We start from the raw sequence: 17,730 nt of genomic DNA, 5'->3' as shown, positions 1-17,730 counted from the left end.
TTAGCATATAAGACTTCCATATATGCTAATAAAGGCCCATGTTCGTTCATACAATGGTAGGTTGAGTGATAGGGATGAATTGTTGTATTCCTCCCCACTTGGGTTTGATTCTCAAAGTTTTTAACCCTGTAATATAATTATCTACCTTAATTCCTTTTCCTTGGAATAACTAGACAATAAACCATATTAAAAAAATAGATATGACTTCCATGTTTTTTTCCTTGAACAACTTATAATGGATATTAGAAATGGATTGCCATAGATATTAGACATGGATGTAGATCATCTAAATAGATAAAGATGATAAATTGTATATATCATACGCCTCTCCTAAATAATTATAAAAAAACTAATTCATAATATCCAAATGTGTTTCCTTCGCCCTGCTCCAAATATTATTGACCCATTGCTTCCCTAATTTTAACATTAAGCAGACCACACACCATAAGACTAACCAACAATTCCATCCCTTTTTTGTTTATCGACGAGGTAAAAATAAGAAACAGATTGCTCAAGGATATTCGACCTCCACGAGGTAAAATAAGAAAGAGGTTGCTCAGGGAGATTCGACCTCACGACCTCGTGTGCACAAATGGAAACGACTTCTCTATCGATGCCAAATTCATGTTCAACGGTTGCCCAGGCCCCTTCAAGAATGATTGACACTCGATGTTGGAGAAAACGCTAAAACTAATAAGATGAACACAATGGAAAGTAAATAGTCATAAAGGATTGTTACGAGTGCCTTACCAGGAAATCCCTGGCACGTACAACAAAGAGGCAGCCATGGCGGCCCACCCATCCAGGATGCCAAGCCTCTCCCTGCCTGAATTATGAGACTGCATTTTTGTTTGTTTGGTAGAAGAAATCCCTGGCACGTACAACAAAGAGGCAGACATGGCCGCCCACCTACCCAGGATGCCAAGCCTTTCCCTGCCTGAATTAGGAGACTGCTTTTTTGTTTGTTTGGTAGCATGAGGCTGATTATGGGATCCTTTCGGTAGAGAGAATGACAAATGACACCACACCCCAAATACGACCTCCTCCTCTACCACGACCTCCTCCTCTACCACCACCGCCTGCATGTGGTGGGTGAAAGATACTGCATTCCAGTTCTCCCCGATGTCACCTGCATCGAGATCGGGTGCGTCATTAGCCATTCCTTCGTCCATTCTTTTCATTTTTTTTGTTGAGAGATACGGGTTTTGAACTATTATTTTTGTGTAGATAACACAATAATGTAAGGAAAATTGTAATATCAATTTATAATCTATAAAATATAAATTGATAAACATTTACATGTTGGGGTTCAAGAGAAATGTTGTAATGTATGTAAAATGTAAAAGTAATTAAAATAATAAAATTTAAATTTAGTATATATGTATAGTCGGGGAGTACTGCTCGAGCACTGATATTTGATCTGGTGTGATTTTTTTTTGCTTTTATTAATAAAATTACTAATAATTTTTTGGATTAAAAAAAACATCATAATATATATATATTACATCAAAATATATAAGTAGCACCATAAATTAAAAATATATTTTATTTTATAAAATAGAATAATAATTATGTAATCATATTTAATTTAATTAGTAAACACATAAACTTACAATATAATAATATGTTTAACCGCACATATTCACGTCCACTTTGGCCTAGATATTATTAACTTGTAAATATGCTTTGTTACAATACCATGAGCCAATACCATGGCTCATCAATACAATATGCCCAAAAATTATCTCATTTCACACTCAAAATATTTTATAAATATTTTATTTGAATTTAATTTTATAATATTTTTTATTAAATTTAAAAGAAAAAATATTATAATTACTTTTAAGATATATCTACATCTCTATCACATGAAGATATATATGATATAGTGGCTATAAATTAAGATCTATTTCACCATATAAATTAAAATAACAATTTTGTAACGATATTCAATATTTTACTATAGATGTTATTAACCATACCATATCATGGTGCAAATGGATGGCTCATCAATACCACATGTCCAAAAACCATCCATCATTTCACAATAAAAATACTTTTAACCATAGATATTATTAACTATATCACACCATGGGCCAATACCATGGCTCATCAATACTACATGCCCAAAATCCATTCTCATTTCACAATCAAAATATTTTATACATATGTTTTTTTTAATTAAGTGATAAGACATTCCCTTTAGAAAAACTCTCGTAAATATTATTTGCATGACTTTGCATCTTCAGATTTAATGTTAGAAAATTGAACAATAGTAGACCAGCAAATTAATAATTAATAATAATTTAAAGTAAAATATCAATTAATAATTAATAATAATTAACTATTAACTATTTTTTTAAACCCATATGAACAACGGAATGTTAGCATTTTGAGAAGAAAAACTTTCTATGAAGTTTTTAATGTTCATTTTCAGTGATAAAAATGAATGCAGGGAATTTGAATCTGATCCGAAATGGTCTTTACGAAGGTGGAGTCTAGCCCTACAATCGACTTTCGATATTCCTGGATCCATCCTCTTCGCTCAGGCAGCCTGAGGTTTGTCTCTTCCTCATTTGTCTTTTCTGCAAATCTTAATAAAAGGTTTTGAATTGCATTTTCTTGATAGAAATTGTTAAAGATTTGCGTTACCTTTTTATCCAAAGTATTGTTTTTATGAAGCTGGAGTCTGGCCATACTTTGAATTGCATTTTCTTGAGAGAAATTGTTAATGATTTGCTGTGCCTTCTCATCCAAAGAATTGTCTTTATGAAGCTGGAGTCTGGCCATACAATGGCTCTATAGTGGCTCGACTTTCGATAAGCACAGAAGATGTCATTATCTTTTGCAGCTTGTTAATTTTGGGAATCTCAGAATTGTGTTGCAAGCTATGGTTTCCCGTATCCATCCTCCTCTTCGCTCAGGCAGCCCGAGGTTTGTCTCTTCCTCATTCTGCAAATCTTGATAAAAAATTTTGAATTGCATTTTCTTGATAGAAGTTGTTAAACATTTGCGGTGCTTTCTTATCCAATGTATTGAATGTTGATATGATTGCAGTCATTTTGTTGATAAAGATTTTGAGAACTTAAAAGTATTGCAGTGCATTTTCTTTATAGAAATTATTGAGTGCTAAAAGAATTTCAGTGGATTTTCTGGATGGGAATTATCAAGCGCTAAAAGAATTGCAAAGCATTTTATTTATAGAAAATATCTATTACTAAGAAGCTATGCACTTTTTTCTGGATGGGAATTATCAAGCGCTAAAAGAATTGCAAAGCATTTTATTTATAGAAAATATCTATTACTAAGAAGCGATGCACTAATTCTTGATAGAAACTATTCACTGTTTAAAGAATTGCAGTGTATATTATTGATTAAAATTATTGAGTGCTTAACTATTCACTGTTTAAAGAATTGCAATGTTTTCTATTGATTAAAATTATTGAGTGGAATTGCAACTGCATGTTTTTGATCGAAAATGTTGAGTGTTTAAGAATTAGGTTATATTTTCTAAAAGAATATATTTTTTTATTATTAAATCGTTTAATTTTACTATCTTAAAATACTTTTTCATTTTAAAATTTTAAAACTTTGTTTAGATAAAATAATTTCAATTATAAAAGTTTTTAAAATTATTTTTAATTTAATATTTAATTTGTTGATTACTATTATGAAACCATTAATTTTATGTTTAAATTTTTAACAGTATTCCTAAAATTTAGGACTAGCTTTTTAAACTGAATTTTTAAATTTGTTTGGGTTGATTATTTTTTACTTGTAAGATAAAATAAAATATTTTCTTAATTTAATGTTAATTATTTATTATAAAATATCAAATATTAATTTTTATGTTATATTTTTTTGTATTTTTCCAAAAAGTTAAGACCAAAAAAATATATTTAAATCAAAAATATATTTTTATCGTTTTAAATTATTAAATTTCAAATTTGTTTCGGTTCACTATTTTTTATTTATGAAATTAAAATATTTTTTTTAATAAATAATATTTATTTATCATTCAGATAATTTTTTTATGGTTATCTTAAAATTTAGTATCCTGACAAATTTTACTTTTATCTCTAGTTTTTTTTTTTTTTTTTTTAATTTTGAGATCCCAAGAACAGTGAATTTCTTAACCTGCAATAGGCTTAATAAACCAGTACCACCATATATTATACAGTCACCGAGGAACACGATTCTCAAGGAGCAATAAAAGGTATATGCTGATCCCACTTGAATTGAATCGCATCTTGACTCGTACGTCATAAATACCTTCGCTTTCACGTATTAATAATTGGTTGGTTGGATTGATCGAACTAATTAAGATAATGTGCCGAGAGTGGGAAGTGATGAACAATCGATTCGGAGTTGTTTATAATGCGACTTTTTGAGATTCCGGTGACGGAATCCGGCGGAAGAAATTGAGATGAAATCATGATTTGTTGCAGTTAAAATGGTTTTTTAACTGCATATTCGGATTCAGCACCCTGAAAAACCCCTGGGACGCTTTCATTGTGCAGAAACTAGTTATCAAACTTGGATTCCGATAAATTACTGCCGGATTTTCACCGGAAAAAATCGCCGGAAAGGCTTTCAAAAAGTCGCGTTAAAGACTACGGCAATCGATTCTGGGTGGTTTCATATCAAATAATGACGATGGGAAACGATGCAGAGTCCGTAGGATTTAGGATTCAGAAATGGAAAAAGTGATATCGAATCAAAGGATTATCCGGAGGAGCTGTATTTGCGGTATTTGTTTTGGAATTCATACAAATTTATATGAATGTCAAGAATAAGGTAATCGCCACTATTATATGTAGGGGTTTTAAGACAATATTTAAGATAATATTTGAGTCAATTGTTTTAACTTAGGACATAAAGAAATTTGCGTATTGTCTTAATTATTGTCTGGGTGTCTCAAAATTTAATGTTTCAAATTATTCTCTTAAAAATTTGTCTCTGTAAAAACAATATAGAACACATATTATTATTGAAGGCAATCCCCACTACTACATGTAGGGGGGTTTTAAGACAATATTTGAGTCAATTGTTTTAGCTTAAGACAAGAAGAAACTTGTGTATTGTCTTAATTATTGTGTGGGTGTCTCAAAATTTAATGTCTCAAAATTATTGTCTTAAAAATTTGTCTCTATAAAGACAATATAGAACACAAATTATTATTGTCTCTATAAAGACAAGAATTATTGTCTATTAAGAGGCAGTTTCATTTGTTTCTCTAGAGATAGTTTCATTTGTCTTTGTAGAAACACTTTCATTTTTGTCTATTTAGAGACAATTACAATTTTGTCTTTTCAGAGACAATAGTTGAGATTAAAAGCATATTGTCTCTATAGAGACTATATGTTCATAATTCAAACTATTGTCTCTCTAGAGACAATATAAAAAAATATTAAAAAAAAAATCATTTTACCTTTACCTTAAATCTCTGTTGTTTATGGATATCAACATAATCAAAAATAAATAAATCCATTATTTTAAAAGCTAAAAACAAAGTCATACACTTATATTTGCTCAAAATACATTCATGTCATTTGAACATGCAGGATCCTTAGTTGGAACTTCATTTTAAGACATATTATGAGGCAAAAGAAAAATGTTCTAGATTTCTCCATCCTACAAGAGGGTTTACTCTCTAACATATAAATTCAAAGCTTGAATCACATTAAATGGTGGAAATTAAATTTATATCCAATTATTAAACCACAATTTCAAGACCCTTGTATAATTGGAATTGGTTTCCTTGATAACAAAGAATTGTAATAATGTATATGCATTTGAATCTACAATTGATTGACAATTGTATCTTCATGAAGGTTTTACAAAAGATGGAAAATTGACACAGGTCCTAGCAAGATGATATAGGCCGATTGTCAATCTATTGGTGACCTACAAAGTTATCTTTTTCACTACTGGCTTTCACAATTTGAGTTGGCACCATCTCCTGTTTGCAACCCGAGAATTGTTGCAATTGATATCCAAATTGGTGGTGATCTAGTTCCTGAGGAGGCTTCATATCCAATGAATCTTGATAACAAAGAATTGTAATAATGTATATGCATTTGAATCTACAATTGATTGGCAATTATATCTTCATGAAGGTTTTACAAAAGATGGAAAATTGACATAGGTCCTGGCAACATGATATAGGCCAATTCTCAATCTATTGGTGACCTACAAAGTTATATTTTCCACTACTGGCTTTCACATTTCGAGTTGGCTCCATCTCCTGTTTGCAGCCCGAGAATTGTTGCAATTGGTATCCAAATTGGTGGTGATCTAGTTCCTGAGGAGGCCTCATATCCAATGAATCTAATTGAGGTAATGAACTATTATTATTGACTTTGTAGCAAGCCGAAGTTGCAGAGAAGTCTCTATCACTAGCTTTTTTCTGGGCAGTTAATCGTTTCTTGGAGGCACACCAAACCACCCATCCTTCTTCCTGTTAAGAATAAAATAATAAATTCCTGTAAGACAAGTTTTATACCATTGCTCAACCATTTCCAAGAGAGCTACTTACTGAAATAAAATAAAATAAATGTAGTGCGTCCCCGAAATAGAAATGTGTGCACTCTTAGTATTTCTTCATTATCACTTGCCTTGCCTTGCTTGATTCCCCAGAGCACATGCAAATGCAATAGTAGAGTCATTTTACTTTATTTATAATAAAAACCCCTACCATCTTCATAATAATTAATTATTAAAATTAAATTAAAATTTTGCAAACTTATTAAACTCAATATAAAAATGGCTCAAAAACAAAATCAATCTACTCTTTAATATAAACATAATTTTTAATGATGATACCATCTCTATTTTTGGTTGGAAAGAAAATCAATCTACTCTTTAATATAAACATAATTTTTAATGACGGTACCATCTCTATTTTTGGTTGGAAACAAAATTAATCTACTCTTTAATATAAACATAATTTTTAATGATGATACCATCTCTATTTTTGGTTGGTAGCATTGTTTGTTCCCATTCACTTGAAATCATTTCTTTAGAAAAATATTTAACTCGTTATTTTAAGAATTATAATAAATACCCGATGCAAATAACTTCCCTCAGATACAATCTCTAAAATGAAACGTCACTCTCAGATTCAATATCTAAAATGAAACATCACTTTTAATGTGCTTCTGAGTTTTTATAACATTTTTGTTTAATGTGATTTTACTAAGTTTTTATAACATTCTTGTTTATGTTATTAAAGTCACGAGTGTCATATTTTTGTATGAGTTGTGTTTATGTTCTAGAGCTTATAAATTTGCAAGGACAAACAACATGATCAAAGGCACAAGTTAGGAGAACAATTTCTATGGAGTCGTTAAGCTCATCTGTTATATTATCACTAAACCTAAAAAAAAAATTGGGTCAACTCCCATGCGTTGCCAAGAAAATATAGAAATAAGTAGCATAGAATATCTTGAACCTAAACCTAATCATGTTGTGCAACTATCCATTGGAGGTAGCATTCCAGAGCGTCTCTTCATTTTGAGTTAGTGGTATCACTTTCATGGATGATCAACTCTTCAAATCTTCGCATTACAGACATGGGGAGTGAAAGAAGCAGAACCAACCCTCCTCCATTAACACCATCATCATGATATGGGTGAGAAGGCAGGAAAATAATTTCCCGTATGTCTTCTACTCTGACTGGACCAACATGGAATGACTTTCCCCATCCAAAATCTGCATCGTTCAGAGGAAAGCGACACCACGACGAAGCATTGAGCACGTCAACTCCTTCATTCTCTGATCTCGGAGGCTTCTTCACTTCCAAATAATCAATGGAAGATCTCACAAACTTATCAGTGATTGAGTTCTGACATCCCTTATCAACCTTGCAACGTAACAAAGTGGGTATTCCACAAGATCCCTAGCTCTTGAAGCTGCACATGCATCTGTGAAAGAATTTCCATAATACGAAGATGGCAGCTGGGGATCGATCCTGACATGTATGTCCACAACAAAAATAAATTTGACAGACCTTGAGGACCCAGAAAAACCAAGGGCCCTAGTCCTACATCTCCATACATGGGCCCCCACGACTTCAAATGTTGTTATGAAATGAAGAGAAGAGTCTTATGTTAGTATTTCAGGTTTTCCATATTCGTTCTTAAGTTGATCATCTTAAAATAAAATTCATCGGGGTTTATAGATGCTGCTTTCTCTCGAAGCCTCTACATTATCAATAACATTCTAAACCATTAGAAGGAAAGACAATGAAGAAAATCATACAAACAAAGTAACATATGAACATGCATAAGAAAATGCACGCCGATATATATAAATTACACAGACAACTATATCATAAATGAGAGATGCCACTATGGATCCATGCCATTTCACAAAAAGAAGATTATGGGTGATTATATGCAGCTTTTCCTGTTTGCAAACATTATGAGAAACAATTTCAACCTAGAAATAATTTATCGAAAAAATAATATATATAGAAATTTTGCAAGGCATACCTAGATGTTTTCCTGCTTCTTGTGATAATCACGGGCCCTAAGTACATAGTCCTTGTGTTTCTCTAGTAATCCAAATTTATTCCTTTCAGCCCTGCATGGAAAAAATGCTAGTAGTCTAATATTTTCTTCATAATTTATATTTCTAGGCTTCCAAAGTTTACAAACAAATATGCCAAAAATCATATTATTGTATTAATTTTACAAAATAAATCACTGACTGAAAATTATAAGGAAGAAGAAATACATATGGTTGGGCGTGTTCCTTGTGAGCCCATCACTTTACAACATTTCTTAATGACGACATAATTGAAAACTAGATAACATAAATATGCAAAGACAAAACAATTTAAAAATAGAAATAAAAACTTCTTTAGTGTACTCCTCATCATTACTGAGTGCCACACACACAATCTAGATACCATGATTACTCCCTAATGGGCCAATAAAGCAATAAGACTATATGTTTCTAATTAGTAACAAGTTAAACACCAAGTTCATATAGTTCAAACCTCAAGCTGTTGGGTCCAGTGTTCAAACGTTCAGGGGTTGAGTTGTTGTTGTTCAAACTTCAGCTCAGGCTCTAAAGCCCTCTGCTTCAGCTTCAACCTTCAGTCAATCAACATACAGATTCCCTGAACTTCAGCCTGATAGGTGCAAAAAAAAGCTGGATGTTTTTTTCTATGAAGTTGTATCTTGAGTTTGGCTTGCAAGTAGGAAACTAATGGGGATTTTCAAAGCCCAAAAATGTCATGAATACTAGTGAAAATCCAGTTGTTTCTATTCTAATCCATACAGAAATATGACTCCATCGTATTAGAGTGAGGAGAGAGGATGGAGATATGAAACCCTCTATGGATGGCGCCTGATACAGGCTAGGGTTGCCTATAGAACTTGCACTGATGGAGTTTGTCTATTTTTCCTGTACCACCTTAGATGGACCCTGCTGCCGTTTTTCTCCTGATGCTCGTCACTAGATTCCGTTCTCCCTCTGTTGCAGCCCTCATATTCTATCCCGTAATCTCGTCGTGACTCTGCCCATTTCCTTACTCCACAACTCAGTTCTGTATCAACAACAAAGGTCTACTACTCCCGATGGTAGCTGGCGCGTCGTTTTCAGTAGATGGTGATGGAGATGGATGCGGTTGACTACACAGATGACCCTATCACTGATGTCTCCATCTGGACAACCCACCCCTCGATCTCAGACGGAATGTTCCCTCTCAGCAGCGAATTTTCGGATGTCATTGCACCTCTTCCATTGATTTCGGGTCCCTTTTTCCCAGTCATTACCCTACCTGAGGACCCCCCCTCCTGGCCGGTTACCGCCACCCCTCCCCTTCACCGACATCCCTACAGTTTCTGGCTCGTTGCATAGGCCCTAACCTCACCTCGGGCTCCTTGGGTTACCCACCACATCCTCCATCCACCGATTCACACTTCCCTACATCTTCCCCTTCTAGTGAACCCTCGGTTCTTCCTCATGACACTCCCCTCACTGCATTTCATTCAACTCCCCTCTCTGGCTGCTATACAGGCATCCCCTCAAATCTGGGAGAAAACCCTTCTGGGTCTAGATTGAATCCACCAAACCCTCATCAGAACCCTCACCATAGCGGCACACAGGCAGACATCAACAGCAAGGGCCACAGGCCAGGGAAGAAGCAAAAGTGTGTTAAGCCCAGATCTCAGGACATTGCTCTTCGACTGGGCGAAGATATCCAGTGGGGACAAACCATGGATACTGCCGACAGAGTCTTGGTAGGTAGGGTTCGTGGGAGGAGCTATACCGTGGCAAGGCTTAAACAATGGATAGCTAAAATCTGGGGGCATCATATGGTAGAACTACCCTTCGTACAAACCTTCATCCGATGATAGTTTTCTCTACCCTTTGCCAGAGCCGAACACACCAATTGGGTCCTATCTTCCTTCTGGCACATTGAACAAGCCCCCGTTCTACTCCATCGATGGAACCCTATTTCTGACCCCGAGCGAGAAAAACTGGGCGCTGGACCATTGTGGGTTAGATTACCGGGCCTGCCCCTCCATTTTTGGTCTGAGGATATCTTCAGGCGCATCGGAAACGCCCTGGGAACCTATCTGGAGCACGATAAATCATATCTAACCACAGGCATCATGGCATATGCAAGGATACTAGTCCATCTTGATACCAGGGATGGGTTGCAGGAGCAAATCACTCTGCTATGGAGACATTTCTCACGGGTTCAAATCCTCGATTATGGGGGGTCCCTTTTAGATGCAAGCGATGCCACAAGGTGGGTCACTTATTCAAGGACTGTCCCCTGAATGGAAAAGCAAGGGCAGAGGACAAGGGAAAAATGATCCCTACCAAGGTTACCATGGATTCTGAGCACCATACCTCCTCTGAAGTAGCAGCGGCAGCAACAGTCAAGGAAACACCAAAGAAGCGCGGCAAAGCTCCCTATTGGCCTCCTTCTCCTCCATTGACCAGGGCAAGGGCGGCTGTTGCGGTTGCGCTTACTTCGGGTATGCCCATTTCTAATCCTTGTACTTTGAATTTCTCTACTTCTACATGTCTTATTGCATCATCCACTATTGATCATCGGGGCATTTCATTTTCATCCCCTCTCCCTAAATCACTGACCTGCTCCCTTCAACCCCCCCCTCCCACTTTCTCTTGCACTCCCAAATCCTTCCTAGAATCGACCCCTTTTGCCCAATCCACATACTCTAATCAAGGGTCTCTCACTCATAACTATCCGCTACGCTAACTCTCACGATCTCAGCCCCTCGATTCTATTGGCATTGGTATGATAACCCCCTCCATCCCTCTGAAACCTCCTAGAGGCAGACCCTCCTCCCTATCCAAAGCCAAGCAACAGGTACTGGAGGAGGTTGTCTCGGGTTGACAGCTTTCTATTGAGAAGGTTATTAGAGCACAGAACATCCTGGAACCATCTCCTCCATGAAGCTTCTCTCCTTTAATTGTCGAGTGTTAGCTAGCCGTGAGTAAAAACTAGGTTTTCGTAGGCTTCTAAGTACTGAGCTAGTAGATGTCATACTCCTTCAGGAACCCTGGGTCTAGTAGAGGTTATCACACACCTACTAGAATCCATGTTACCTGGTTGGATGTTCCATGCCCTTGATGTTAATCGATGCTCTGGTGGTATTGCATTGGGGTTCAATTCTAGGACTATCAAAATTTGTAATATTTGGGGAGGTATTGGACACATCAAGGCAGACATCTACTCATCTGAACTTGGCTCTGACATCAGACTCCTCAATGTTTATGGGCCATGTCAAAATCGTGGAGATTTCTGGGAGCATTTACTGAATTCTAATCTATTGCAAGTGGAAAATCTAATCCTTGGAGGAGATCTAAATTTCTCAATTGGATACTCCAAATCTTGGGGTCATCATGCCCAGATTGACTCTCTATCTGCTTTCTTTGAGAACATCTTGGAGGACCACAGTCTCATTGATATTCCATCTGCGAGAATACAACCTACTTGGAGGAACAAAAGAACTAGGGAGGATAGGCTTGCTAGAAGACTAGATCGCTTTCTCATCAAAGAGAGACTGTTGAGCACGGGCTATAACTATAGACAGTGGGTTGGATGAGGGGGTATATCTGACCACTCGCCGATATACCTTGAAATCAAAGGAGGTCTGAACAAGCCCAAAGCTCCATTCAAGTTCAACTCAACATGGTTGAAAGATGTAGCCTACATAAATATGGTAACATATTATTGGAAGACACACCCTCTTGCTGCCAGTGGGAATATAGCTGAAGGTTTTGCTCATAATCTAAGGGAGCTGAAAAGATTATCAAAAATTTGGGCACATAACAAGAGACTGTTGGATGAACAAACCCTAAGGGACACTGAAGTTGAGATAGCTGCAATGGAAGATGAGCAAGGGTGGGGACACACAACTCCTGATCAGAAGGAGAAGCTCACATCCTTAGTAGCACAGAGAAGCAAAATTTTAAAGGACAGGGAAGAAACTTGGAGGCTGAGAAGCAGAGCCATTTGGCTGCTCGAGGGAGATGATAACACAAAATTCTTCCACAAATATGCAAATGGGCAAAAATCCATCAACACCATTTGGCATCTGACAAATGAGCAGGGGATTAGAGTAAATACTTTCCAGCAATTAGCCACCCTGGCCACATCTCACTACAAGCAGCTATACAAAGCTCCTCCCAATGCTACGTTGGCTGAAATCATCAGAGTGGCACAACTATTTCCTCGGTTCGTGGATCAGGAGGATGTAATGGATCTCAACAAGGAGGTCACTATGGGCAAGCTCGAGGCTACTTTGAAATGGTTCAAGCGAGACAAGAGCCCAGGACCAGATGGATGGTCGGTGGAATTCTATATTGCCTTCTTTGAACTTTTGGGGGCTGATCTGCTTAAGGTCATTGAAGATTGTTGAATCACTAGGAGGATGTATGAGGCCTTTAACTCCACATTCATTGCACTTATCCCTAAATCTGATAATCTTGCCTCATATGATGACTTTTGCCCCATATCCCTCTGCAACTGCATATATAAAATCATTGCCAAGATCATAGCTAATCATCTTCGCCCCATCTTATCCTCCCACATATCCTCAGAACAGTTCACATTCCTCCAGGACTGATAGATATATGAAGCTACTAGAAATGCACAAGAAGTGATGCACTCTATACAGACAGAGAAATTCAAAGGTATGATCCTCAAGGTATATCTCTCCAGAGCTTTTGATCGTGCAAGTTGGTTATACATCAAAATTATCTTAACACACCTAGTCTTTCCCATAGAGTTTATACAATGGATCATGTGATGCATAACAAACATATCTTTCAATTTACTTATTAATGGATCAACATCACCCTTCTTTCACTCAGAAAGAGGCCTCAGGCACGGATGCCCTCTATCTCCCTTATTATTATTTCTTATTATGGAGGGGCTCAGTAGACTTATAAGGGAAGAACACAGTTTGGGCAGGCTACAGGGAATCAGGATCACTGACATATGCATTCTGACACATTTACTCTTTGTAGATGATGTGTTGATTTTTCTCAACGGTGGAATTGGGGATTTGACCAACCTACAAAACACCATGGAATTATTTCGAACTGCTACGGGTATGGAAATCAATAACACAAAATCCACACTAACAGCTTCAGGGTGCACACCACATGAGATACAGTTTGCACTCCATACATTCCCATTCACCCTTTTTCAAATGGAGGATGGTCTCAGGTACCTGGGGTACAGACTGAAACCACTTGGATACAAGATAGCAGATTGGACATGGTTAATCTCCAAGCTAGAGAGAAGACTCAATATCATGCACGACAAGTACCTCCCTAGAGCAGGTCGACTAGTTCTCATAAAAGTTGTACTTGAAGTTACCCCTGTATACTGGATGTCACTGTCATGGACCCCCCGGGGTATAATGTCAAGAATACAAAATCTCTGCTACAGATTCCTTTGGAAAGGCAAACAGGGCGGGAGAATCTTCACCTGGGCCAAATGGGAATCGTTCACTCTACCTAATGGGGAGGATGGGGAATCAAAAGGCTGGATGATTTCTCAGTTGCTCTGGCAACCAAATTAGGATGGCAACTGATTGCCACCAACAACTTATGGACAAGAGTGACTTATTCGAAATATATATATCCCCTCAATTTGATGGATTGGATCCGCCGACCAAGTTGGAATAAGACTGGGATCTTGATCATATGGAAAGCAGTGATAAACTCCATGCCAATTATCCACGATGGGATCACGTGGAAAATCCAATCAGGTACATCAGTCTGCATTGGATTAGATCCCTGGATTGGTTGTGGTAACACTCATAGACTTCCACAGGACCTTTTTCTACATCTCACCAATACAAGCATCTCTCATATCAGTCACATAGCAAACCCGGAGCACACCACTATATTCCATCAGGCATGGAAATCTGCTCAGAGCTTGCATATCCCTCAGATTTGGCACCAACAATGGGAGGAGTATATAGCTGCTCTGATAGAATCACACACCAGAATTACTGAGGGGGAAGACGAGATTATCTAGGCACATGAAAAAATGGCTTATACTCCCCTAAGGAGGGATACCTATGTATTATTGTTGCCCATCAACCCCTGGATGTTGAACAATGGTGGAAACACCTGTGGAAATTAAAGGTGCCTCCCAGAACTAGATTATTCATGTGGACAGTTCTGAGAAATAAGGCACCCACGGGAGAAAATATGAACAAGAGAGCCCTGCATGGACCATCTTGGTGCTGCATTTGCAAAAACAGTTCCGAAACTATAGATCATCTATTCCTTAATTGCCTGATCATTATGGACCTATGGAACACCACCCTTTTGGCCATCAACTCCCACTGCATATGGTAGGGCAGGACTGTGCTAGATACTTGGATCGCATGGTGGACCACAACGACCGCGATCAAAGCTAGGAACCTTCCCCTTCTCATTTGTTGGGCGATCTGGATCGCTCGTAACCGCTACATATTTCAGGAAATCATTCCCTACTGGCCATCCATTACTGCCCGCATTTTGGTTGACTATAACTCCATCCTTGAAGAAGATAATATTCCACCCCCTAGGAACATTTTCCCCGAGGACATTAACCGAGAACAACCTTGGGCATACTTCGATGACTCAACACAAGAAGCTGGGTGTGGGGGGGGTGCAATAATTTACCTTACAGACTCTCATTATTATAAAATACAAATGGGCCTGGGAAGGGGTACCAACAATTATGCAGAGCTGATCACTCTAAAACATCTCATACATTTTTCTTTGGAAAAACATTAAAGGAACATTCAAATTTTTGGGGATTGAAAAATTGTATGCAACTGGATAAACAATACAACTAATCGCTTTGCTTACTCTCTGATACCTATTCTGGAAGAGGCACATAGACTCATTGCACAATTTGACCACTTTGTTTGTCGCCATATCTACAGGGAACACAACCAAACTACCAATCAACTTTCCAAGGAAGCTGTTATCTGGCCTCGTGGTACATGGTTGATCCTAGAACAGAGGGACAGTGTACATTACCAGTACTATCATCGTCCATCATAATACATGGATTATATAGCATAATTGGCTCAACAAGAGCCTATTTTTTTACATTTTTATAGTTTTTTCTTTAAGTTATCAGTGGTACATACATGACAGACATAAGTACTCCCCGTGTGGATTCTTTTTTGATCTCTATTATGAACAATACAGAAGATATATCCTCCCTGCATGGAGAACATAGATCTATTTTTGATACTCTCTTTCTTGATAGGCAATAGCCTCACATACAACATATGCAAAATGCATCTACAATATGTAATTTTCCTTTATCAATGAAAATGAAAATTTTTCCAAGGGGAAAAAAAATCCATACAGAAATATGGTTCAAGGAATAACAAGGAGAATTTGCAGCTAGTCCCTGCCTTCAGACAATAATCTGCAACTTTTTAAAAACTTTTAAAAGAAACAAAACAAAAATTGTGTCACAATTTGTTTAATCTATTCAAAACTAAAGGTGCATATGCTCAAAAAATATAGCATAAACAAAACCAACAAATTTATTGAGCTAGAATGCAATAAATTTTCCAAAAACATAAACCTCAAGTTTCCAAAAGCATATTACAAGAGAACTATAATATGGCTACAAATGACCCATTTTTATATTCGGGATTAATTTGGCAAATTGTAAACTTATTCTAAATGGAAAATGTATAAGGCAGAAAACCTTTTCTATTAAGAAAAAAAACTATAAACAAGTCAAATTGCAACCAATGAAGTTTGAGTGTTAGGAATCACTCTTAAATGGAATATAAAACATACACAGGCTGATAGGTTGGTTTTCTTTGCTCCAGTAGTCACATTTTTGGAATTTATTGTAAATATTTTCAATATGATTGTAATGCTTAAAACATATTGAGAAATAAGTTATATGAGATTGATTGGTTAGATGCTTGTGCTTTCATTGTGCATTGGAGAAATATTTAAGATAAGAGTAAGGGTTTCTTGGGCCCCCTTAGTGCCTTCAGATAAAATTCAATTAAAAATGGGTATTGAAGAATGCTTTGTGCACTGGAAGACTACTCTGTGTTGTGGCTTATCAAGCAATCCTTGTGTATGGAAAATATATTTCCTTTCATTGGAGTTGCTTTGAGAGTCATATCCTGAGGGGCTGCCTCACAAAGGGCAGACTTCCTTTTGCTTAAGTGCTAGGTCTAAGGGATATATATTCTGCCAACATAGCCTTGGACTTGCAACAGATCTCATCCCTTTGAAACTCATGCCATGTGCTAAGAATGGGAGTCTGGTGGGAAGCTTGACACTCCATTGACTTCACCAGCTAACCAAATCCCCATTGTTATAAAAGAAAAATAGATTCTTAACACTGGCTCTTGAATGCCCTGAAAATAAGTTTTCAACATGGATTTTTTTATGTAACTTTAGGTCACATCTATCTCCTCCCTCGTGTATTGGGCACAATAAAATATTTTACTGTCAAATATATAATAAATATAACAATATTAAAAATATAACGATATTTCAATATCTATCTATTATTTATATATATATATATATATATATATATATTTAAATTATATATAAAGAATTTATACCATTTCTTAATTTCACTTAGCATTCTTACTATTAATCCTCATAAACAAAATGAAATATTAAAAGTTGCTTAAAAAATAAACATTGAAACATTGATATCAAAGTGATCCACGCATGTGAAAATTAAGGTCCTGCAACATTTAACAATGGAGTGTATCTTTATCTACATTCATGGCTGCAACGTCTTCGCTGTTATCAAGTAGCCACATATGCACACTGACCCAGTGTCGCAACATATTAAACGATTTTTACAATTAAATTTATTGTTAGTACTGTAACTGGATTTGTTCAGACAATTTTTTTGGTTCAGAAAAACAAAAGAGCTACAAGTGATTAAGTGGTATTGCCAAACAGAGAGCCACCAGTGATTTTAACGGACAAAAAAACATATGAGATATCTACTGACCGAAAAAAGACCGGAAAGAAAAAAAGCAACTGATGAGATTGTAACACCCTCGGTCCTGGCCGGGGGAAATATTTTAATTACTATTGTCATTTAATTTTGACTTTAAATTTAGGTAACAAATGTTATGTAAGGACGTGTTTAAAGAAACTGTTGTTAATGAGTAGTTGATTTTCTAATAAAATTAATTCGTGGAAAATAAGGGATGGAATGGG

This window comes from Pinus tabuliformis, chromosome 1_2 (genome assembly GCF_031772625.1).
Source record: "Pinus tabuliformis cultivar Carrire ecotype Pingquan chromosome 1_2, CPIR1, whole genome shotgun sequence".
NCBI classification, from domain to species: domain Eukaryota; kingdom Viridiplantae; phylum Streptophyta; class Pinopsida; order Pinales; family Pinaceae; genus Pinus; species Pinus tabuliformis.
Note: the sequence above shows the minus strand (reverse complement) of the source record.